Source organism: Vicia villosa, unplaced genomic scaffold, assembly GCF_029867415.1.
Source record: "Vicia villosa cultivar HV-30 ecotype Madison, WI unplaced genomic scaffold, Vvil1.0 ctg.000645F_1_1, whole genome shotgun sequence".
Taxonomy (NCBI): Eukaryota; Viridiplantae; Streptophyta; class Magnoliopsida; order Fabales; family Fabaceae; genus Vicia; species Vicia villosa.
In genome coordinates, this window is record NW_026705289.1 from 49,280 (window position 1) to 59,274 (window position 9,995).

A 9,995-nucleotide genomic window follows, 5' to 3' on the forward strand; every position below is an offset into this window, starting at 1 on the left:
ACCTTTTTTTTTTACTTTTATTATCCCTACCTTTTGCCTGAACTATTTATTTTGGGATTACAGTCAGCGGAATGTTTGGCTTTTTGATAAGTCTCCTTCATAGGTTTTTTGACTTAACAGTTTTTTCTTTTTCTTTTTATAAATGTTGACTGCTTGACTTAATGATTACGGGGAACCATCATTATTTGTATAAACAATGGCTAGTATAATTGAGTTAACTCAGTAACTACCCTGCCCCAGGTTATGATCAAGGTTTTAATCTGTACGAGAAAGAAAACTTCCACTTCTTAGGCTCAAAGGGGTTGACGAGGGATTAACATCCTTATATCTCCACTGTTTAGGAATTGAAACAATGCCTATACGTCGTCAGCATAGTCTGTTCAAAAGCATCACTGTATGAGGTTGTGGTATCGTTTTCGTCATCCTCCCTAAAAAGGCTTACAGCTTAGCACGAGTTGAATATCACAAAACATATGCAAAGTAAAGACACAATTTAAGATGAGTGATAGCGAAATAATTTATTCAAGACAAACATATACAATGCACTAATGATGATTATTAAAACAGATAATGCCTATTATAAGTCAAATGTTTAAACAAACAGGATAGAAATTGCAAATGAAAGTACAGCTAATGAGCCAATAATCCATCCTTCTAGACATTAATCAGCCTTGTCATGATTAGGCATGGGAGAAGTGATCACCATAGGGGTCTTAGGAGGATTGAACTCAATTTCACCAGCATCAATCATGTCTTTTATCTTGATCTTTAATGCCCAGCAGCTATTGGTATCATGCCCGAGACTATTGGAATGGTAGGCACATCGCACGTTTGGATTGTGTTTAGCAGAGGAAGTGTTGACGTGTTGAGGAGGATCCCTCACAGTAATCATTCCTGCCTTCAACAGATGTTGCAACGCCTGATCTAATGACATGTTAATTTTGGTGAATTGACGCGTAGGTGCATCTGGCTTGCGTCGTTATTGTGGAACTGGTGTAGAGATTAGAACTACCCCAGCAGATTAGTTGTGTTCATTACGACCTTTCTGGTTGTGCACATCATCAGTTATATGAGGTTCCTTAGGTGAATTGAATTCAATGATCCTATCATCGATTAAGTCTTGAATCATGTGCTTCAATGGTCCACAATCCTTAGTATCATGGCTAAGACAGTTTGAATGATAAGCACATCTCGCATGATACTTGTACCCAGGAGCAGGATTGGCTGGAACTGAATATGGAGGCAATAAGGTTATCAAGTTATGATTGAGCAGTTGTTGCAGAACTTGAGACAGCGACATGTGCAACGGAGTGAATGATCGCTTAGGTTTAGATTTCCATTTACCTTGACCACCTTGTTGTCTACGTGGATCCCTCTCCTTCTTGACCAGAAGAGTCTTCAATTCTTCTTGCCCCTTAGCCAAGGTAAGGATCATCTCTCGGAAGTGGTTGTTCTGAGCCTGAAGATTTCTGACAGATTGCTCGAGATTCATGATGTTGGAATAAACAGCGAGTTAGTTATGGAACTTTACCCATGTCCAGCAGCTATAGTCATCATAGATGACTAATCCATATTTCTTCCCTCTGACAGATGTTGTTTTGACTGGTCCAAACAGATCAATGTGCAGAAGTTCTAACGGCCTAGAGGAAGAGACAACATTCTTAGATTTGAATGCAGGTTTGGAGAACTTGCCCTTCTGACATGCTTCACAAAGAGCATCTGATTTGTATTTCAGATTTGGGAGTCCTCTGACCAGATTTAGTTTGTTAATCTAAGAAATCTTTCTCAAACTAGCATGTCCTAATCTTCTGTGCCAGACCCATTGCTCTTCAGAAACAAACATAAGGCAAGTCACCTTCTTCTTCTCAAGATCAGAAAGATCAATCTTATAAATGTTGTTCTTTCACTTGCCTGTAAATAGGATTGAGCCATCCTTCTTACTTACAACCTTACAAGACTTTTGATTGAAGATTATGTCATAACCATTGTCACTTAATTGACTTATGGACAATAAGTTATGCGCTAATCCTTCTACAAGAAGTACATTAGTTATGGAAGGAGAGTTACCAATACTTATGGTTCCAGAGCCAATTATCTTGCCCTTCTGATCTCCTCCAAACTTGACTTCTCCACCAGATTTAAGCACCAGGTCTTGGAACATAGACCTTCTTCCTGTCATGTGTCGCGAGCACCCAGAGTCCAGGTACCATGACATTTTGTGCTTTGTCTTCTTTGCTGCTAAGGATATATGCAACACAAATTATCTTCTCCTTAGGTACCCACAACTTCTTGGGTCCTTTCTTGTTAGTTTTCCTCAAGTTCTGATTGAACTTGGGTTTAGCATAATAAGCAACAGGAGGAACAACATGATATTCTTTAGGTTTGGCAGCATGATATTTTCTAGGTTGTGTCACATGCTTCGTGGTGTGTGTAGCATGAAAGCTTTTGACATGTGAGGTGAGCCTAATATCATGTGAGTGGCCATATTTGAATTGATCATACAATGGCTTGTATATGATTTTCATATCATCTACAGGTTCAAATTTATGTGGGGTATCACCCTCATTGCCAACACCAATCCTTTTGTTTCCAGAAACACCATATATCATAGAAGCAAGATGACTTCTGCCAATACTTCTAGATAGAAACTTTCTGAAGCTCGAGTCATATTCTTTCAGAATATTATTGAGGCTGGGAATGGATTTTTCTGATTCAGAAGGAGATCCAATATCTTTGGATAATTTTAAAACTTTTTCCTTTAGTTCAGAATTTTCCACTTCCAGCTTCTTAGTTTCAGAATCAAATAGCTTCTTCAGCTTTTTGTATTTGATACTAAGAAGAGGCTTGAGTTCCAGAAGTTCAGTTAAACTGGAAACTAACTCTTCTCTAGATAGTTCAGAAAATACCTCTTCAGAATCTGATTCTGATGTAGATTCTGATCCATCATCCACTGTGGCCATCAGTGCAAGGTTTGCCTGCTCGCCTTCAGAGTCTGATTCTGATTCTGATTGTGAATCATCCCATGTTGCCATAAGACCTTTCTTCTTATGAAACTTCTTCTTGGGATTATTCTTCTGAAGTTTTGGACATTCATTCTTGAAGTGTCCAGGCTCATTGCACTCATAACAAATGTCCTTCTTCTTGTCAGATCTTCTGCCTCCAGAAGATTCTCCTCTTTCAGGCTTCTTTGAACTTCTGAAGCTCTTGAACTTCCTTTGCTTGCTCTTCTAGAGTTGGTTTACCCTTCTGGAGATCATGGACAATTCATCTTCTTCTTCTGATTCTGATTCTTCAGAATCTACTTCTTCAGCCTGAAAAGCGTTAGTGCATTTTTTATGATTAGATTTTAATGCAATAGACTTACCTTTCTTCTGAGGTTCATTAGCATCCAGCTCAATTTCATGACTCCTCAGAGCACTGATCAATTCTTCAAGAGAGACTTCATTCAGATTCTTGGCAATTTTGAAAGCAGTCACCATAGGCCCCATCTTCTTGGCAAGCTTCTGATGATCTTCTTGACATGATCGGCCCTTGTGTATCCCTTGTAAAGGACTCTTAGACCAGTAGTTAGCGTTTGAAATCTTGAGAACATCTTCTCAATATTTTCATCATCCTCCATCTTGAAGGCTTCATATTTCTGGATCAAAGCAAGAGCTTTAGTCTCCTTGACTTGGGCATTTCCCTCATGAGTCATTTTCAATGATTCATATATGTCATGGGCAGTTTCCCTGTTAGATATCTTCTCATATTAAGCATGAGAGATAGCATTCACCAAAACAGTCCTACACTTGTGATGATTTTTGAATTGCTTCTTTTGATCATCATTCATCTCTTGTCTTGTAAGCTTTACACCACTAGCTTTCACTGGATGTTTGTAACCATCCATCAGAAGATCCCATAAGTCACCATCTAGACCAAGAAAGTAACTTTCAAGTTTATCTTTCCAATATTTAAAGTTTTCACCATCAAATACTGGTGGTCTAGTATAACCATTGTTACCATTTCCATTTTGTTGTTCAGTAGAGCCAGATGTAGATGTATGTGTTGGATCTTCACCAGCCATCTTAAGTTAAGCGTTTTTCTCTTCCTGAATCTTTTCTAAGCACGGTCAAGTGCTTGCACCATAGAACCAGCGCTTTGATGCCAATGGAAGGATAGAAAAACACTTAGAAAGGGGGGGTTTGAATAAGTGTAGCTTTAGCTATGTCATGATGTCATGATGTTATGCGAATGCAATGCATCGGGGAAAGCATAAGATAATAAGGACAAACAAGTCTTACGACAAAACCTGCATGGGAGTCAAAGGGTTAGTAGCACGCACAATCAAGTCACACAAGTGTCCTTAGGTTTAAAGGCTTGCGTGAAGTCCATAGGTAAGTACCCTCCCCACTTAAGTTTAGTTGGTTCAACCTGTCCTAGATAAAGATCGAGTTTTATGGTGCTCAAATCCCCAATCTTTCTCGCGGGCATTATCTCAACATGGCGCTCCAACGGCCAGCTAAAAACATCCCTAGAGTTCTCCAACGCCAGCCATCTCACTACTTCCTGTAGGCCAAAGTCAAGTTCAACTAGGGTTCTAAGGACAAATTAGTGCTTAATGACACCACGTGGAAGCCAAATGTCTCCTCGATCACTTTCAAGGGCCATCAGGACAAACCAAAGTGTCACACTAACGGTGGCCACCAGATCAACCATATCAGGTAATCAACTTTGTAAATGTGAGAAGTTAACCAAGCATACAATAAATGAATGCAACAAAATAACATTCCCTTTTTCTTTTCACACCGAGCATGGATGGCATAGTAAATGTTGGCAAGAACGGTGGGAGTTGGATCCACACCCAAAACCCTAAAGGATGTAAAAACATGAATCGCAGCAGGATCAACATAATCAACATTTTTAGGCAATAAAACAACACCAAAGATTAGGAGAGCCAGAAAATATCCACAAATGTCCCATTGTTTCTTTTGAGCATAACACATAGCTTGAGATTCTAAGTAAGATCTCTTAATCCCATGTACATCACCTTTAGTCTTGTAATTAGGCTCTAAATCCGTAGCGGGCACTCCTAAGGCTTTGGCCAAATCAAAAATCTCAACTTCTTTCCCAATTCCTGTGTAAAATTCCTTTTAGTCCTTGAAAATCCTAGCATAGTATCCATCTCTTCCAAGGTAGGAGCCAACTGAAAAATCCTGAAACGTAAAACACCTGAGCAACGGATCATAGAACTGAACCAAAGCGGTGATAGCTTGTTCTTGAACCTTAACCTTCAGCGGATCCAGAATGTCCCCATAACGACCCACAAACCTATTCAAAGCATTCGACGGCATCTTCTCCTTGATTATTTTTAGTTTCTTGATATCACAGATTGAGATGGTAAAGCGGATGATGGGCTTCTTAGTACTCATTTTCCTGGATATTCACCAAAAGAATTATTTTTTTATTATTTATTTATTCCTGTGGATAAGACATGATGAAGAAATGCACATGATGAATGATGAATGCAACCAATTATATGACATAAAATAATAAAAAAACATACAATTAAACACATAAGCACATAAGTCCTAAGTTCATAGGTTCGACGCAACGGCTTAGGGAGCCTACCCTTCCCATTGGTATGTGTAACGCCCGGAAATATAAGTATATGCTTAATTTGGACGTTTGTGACGTTTATTGGAATTTTACCGTTTTTGGAGTCGTTTCAGTCGGTATTAGTCCGGGATGGCGGACTAATATTTAATTGAAGGTTTTCATATTTTTGGTACTAGAAATATTATTAAGGTAATATTCTGCGTTTTTTGGGGTTTTTCTGAGCAATTGAGTTTAAACCGTAAAGTAGATATTTTGTTGAGATATTTTGGAGAAGTAGGGGGGAGATAGAAAAGAATATAAGAAAAGAAAAGAAGAAAGAAAAACAGAAAGGAAAGAAAGAAGAAAGAAAGAAAGAAGGGAAGAGAGAAAGAAGAAGAGCAAAGATGGAGAGAAAGTGAAGAAGGGGATTTTGGAGAAGATGAAGAATCAAACCAAGGTAAGGGGGTGAATCTAATTTATCTTGAATGTATGATTCTTATAGTCTTGTTCTTGTTCTTGTTCATTTTCTATGCCTGACCAACATTGGTGGATTGTGAGGTTTTCATGATATAGCAAGATTCAAACATGTTTTGGTTAGTATTTTGTATAGAATCATATCCTTGTTGTGTTATGGTGATTGATCATGCTTTCTTTTCCATTTCTATGGCTTGATTGAGTTTGAAGAAAAATTTAGGTTTTGAGAAAGATTAATGAATCAACCATGAAAGTTGGATGTTATGTTGTTTATATGGTATGTATGTGTTGTATTGGTGTTATAATGATGTTGGAGTGGTTTTGGTGGGTATAAGGGGCTTGAGACAGTTCTGTTCGTGCTGGGTTTTTTCTGGTATTTCTCAGGTCCGCTGAGCGGAGTTTTCGTTGGTCCATGTCATACCCCAAAATTTGCCCATACTATTTCTCTAATACAAATTCAAATCAATACATAAAGCTCCAAGACACACTCTCCTAACAAAGACCAGAAAACTAGGGATTGGGTTGTTCAAAGGAAGATCAGTGAATCAATGGCTCCAAGGCATCCTATATAGCTCAATATATTTCACATTACCTCCATGACAAGTATCAAGTCTCAATTCAAAGAATTGGTCACTCAATTGTTCAGAAAGTCAATAGTCGACTAGGTTAACCTAAAAGTCAACTGTAGTCAAAGTAAGGTCAAAACTCCTGATTTTTTATTAAGATCCTCATATTGAAGTATCATTCACCATTTGATCAAGAATTGATCATGGTTCATCAAGGAAAGATCAAAAATCAACAAATCAAAAAAGTTTCTAAATTAGGGTTTGTATAGGAAAAGTCAACTGAACTTTGACCAGTCATAACTCTCACATGGACATCATAAATTTTCCATCCAAAGCTCATTTTGAAGGAAATTGGATTCTCTACAATTTTGTCTCTCACATGCCAAGTCTAAAAAAGCTTCATTTGAGAGATATGGACTAAAACATTATAGGTCCTTTTCAAAAGTCAACAAAAAGTCGCTTTTTTCAAAAGGACACACAAGGAGCATAGTAAATCATTTTGACATGGGACCAAAAACACTGGTTAGAGGACTCTCTAAGGTTTCTAAAAAGTCCTAGAACTCCTCCATATCTCAAAAATTGAGGGAGATAGGTCTTGTTAAAGTTGGAATATTTTGGAGGGAAAAATGTGAAAGAATTTGGATTTTTTGCAAATGAGCCCAAGATCTTTTGACTCAGTCTTGATCCACAAGTCATCTAAAGCCCAAGAATCAATTCCCACGAATTTATGTGATTTATTTAACTTATTATGATTTTTTATTCAATTAAAAAAGGATTAAAATCAAATAAATAAAGATAAAATCAAATATTTGATTCAAGAGCTCAAAAGGATCAAATCCAATCTCCAATTATACCCCATATCCAATATAATTTCTTGCATAAGAGATTGGGAGAAGATTGAATCAATATTGGCCATAATTAGAAACATTTTCCAATCAAATTTTCCAACATTCAATCTCAAGATTCAAAGGGATTCTCTTCAATTTTATCAACCCTAAAGCTTCCCCTATAAGAGCACAACAGGTCCATAGCACAAGGGTTACAATTTTCTGCCTCAAGAAACCTTAAATCCGAGCCAAAATTTCACAAAAAACTCAAGAGTCAATTTGAAGTTCTAGGCCGATTCAAGTATTGCAATTGATCAAGACTTGCTCCTTGATCATCACTGAACGATTCCAGATCATCATCGAGCCTTGAAGCATCACGAATTGTCTCCTATAACCCTCGGTTTGTCACTTTTTATTTTGTGTCGATTTGCATCAGACAAGCATCAATACTTAAAATCCATTGCATATTATTGTTTATCTTGGTGTGTTTATCGATTCTGGATAATTTGGTGTGTTATTGTATTATTTGGAGTGATATGCCATTGTTAGGGTTCTTGCTTCAATTTAGGGCTTTTTTGTACAAGTAAAATTAGGTTCAATCAACGCCATGGTCATATTCGCAAGGACCATACGAATTGAACGGTAAGGGTGCGCCAAATTTCTGCATTCATTTAGCCCTATTCGCTATTTTTCAGTTTGAGGTGCAGGGTCTTTTATAGCGCTTCAGGAAAAAAAGCGCTGTAAAAAGTATGTTGCAGATTGGCCTCGTGAAGAAGACGACTGCGTGGCGCAGTCTGATTGGTGGGATTTGAAAAATCCGGCGCGCGAAAGTTCTTGGATCCCAGAGTGATTCTATGCGTTAAGAAACACGCGTTAGTGTGCACCTTCGCCATCTCTGCCATTCGTTCCATCTCTAGATCCATCCAACGATCCAGGCAACGCAGGCGCATCATGTTCCTCACGTGAGTGCCACACAGGATCCAAGCTAAGTTTTTTCCAATTTTTTTTTATTTTTAATTATATTACATGTTTTATTTTATTTATATATATATATATATATATATATATATATATCATTTAATTTTTTTTCTTTATAATAATAAAACAATTATACTTATTTTCTAAAAAACTTTTTAATTTATTTATTTTATTTATTTCATATACTTATTTATTTAATTAATACTCCCTCCGGTCTCAATTATAAGCAAACATTTAATTTTTAGATTCATTCAACAATCAATGTATTTAGTCTAATAATAGACTAAATACATTGATTGTTGAATGAATCTAAAAATTAAATTTTTGCTTATAAATGAGACCAGAGGGAGTATATATATTTATTATATTTATTTATATTATTCATAATAATTTTATTTTCTTAATTATATATTTATTTTATTTAATTATATTTATTTTCTTTTTCTCATTGTAATTTATATTTAATTATGTATATATATTCAAAAATTCATATTTATCTTGTTTTTATTCTAAAAAATTCCTAAAAATACATGTTATGCTCGATTTTATTCTCTCGTCCCGATTTAATTAATTAGGTTGCAAGACCAATAATTAATTAAATTATTTTCTTTTTGTTATTTAATTTGCACCCTAATCAGGGTTTATGACGATCATTCCATACACTGAAAATATTTGTTTTCCGTGCTTTTTTTTTAGGGTTATTCTTCAAGTACACTTCGACTACGCGCCTTCAAAATCCGAAGCTAAGTATTCAACTTAATTTTAAGTCTATTTTGTTTCCTTTTATTTTAAGGTTTACCATTCGAACTCCGCATACACTCACATCTATTATCTGCCTTTGCCTTTGCCATTTTTTAGGGTTAACCCCGAGGTTTACTCCGACCACCAACCATATCAGATCAAATGCACAGCTAAGTGTCTAGTTATTTATTTTAATTTAATTTCTTTTTATCCTTTTATTTCGATTAGGGTTAGTCGTATTTGCCTCTGAACTGATAATGCACTCACCCTATTTTTGCTTGCTACTTTTCCCACCTTTTCAGGGTTTGTCAATTGCCAAAGCTACGAATAGTCGGTAACCCTAAACCCTGATCTCAATTATTACTTGTGTTAAACTTATTAATTTGTTTATCCCGCTGGTTTCAATTTCCCTTTCCCCCCGCTGGTTTCATTTTCCCCTTTCCCTTTATTGCTTTGATTATCAATATTAATTGCTGTGGTTAGTAATTTTAGGGAGTGCAAGCCTGTAATCAACTTAGAACAATTAATTACAAGATAATTTTCTGAATATAATCACGTGATTGTTGCACCGACGCACGCTTTTGGGGTAACCTCTTTGTTGCCTTGTTGCCTGTTGCCTTGTTGCTTGTTGCCTTGTGTTTTTGCAGAATAGCCATATCCCTCGAATACGAGGATACCTCAGCCATGCTGCCTCGATAAATACAAAGGTCATACGACCCTAATGATGCTGCCTTCGATACACCAATATGACCTCGACCCTCGGAAGTTGCCTACAAAAGGCTGAGGTATCCTCTGGCTGCCTACGAAAAGGCTATTCTGGTCCATCCCTTAGACT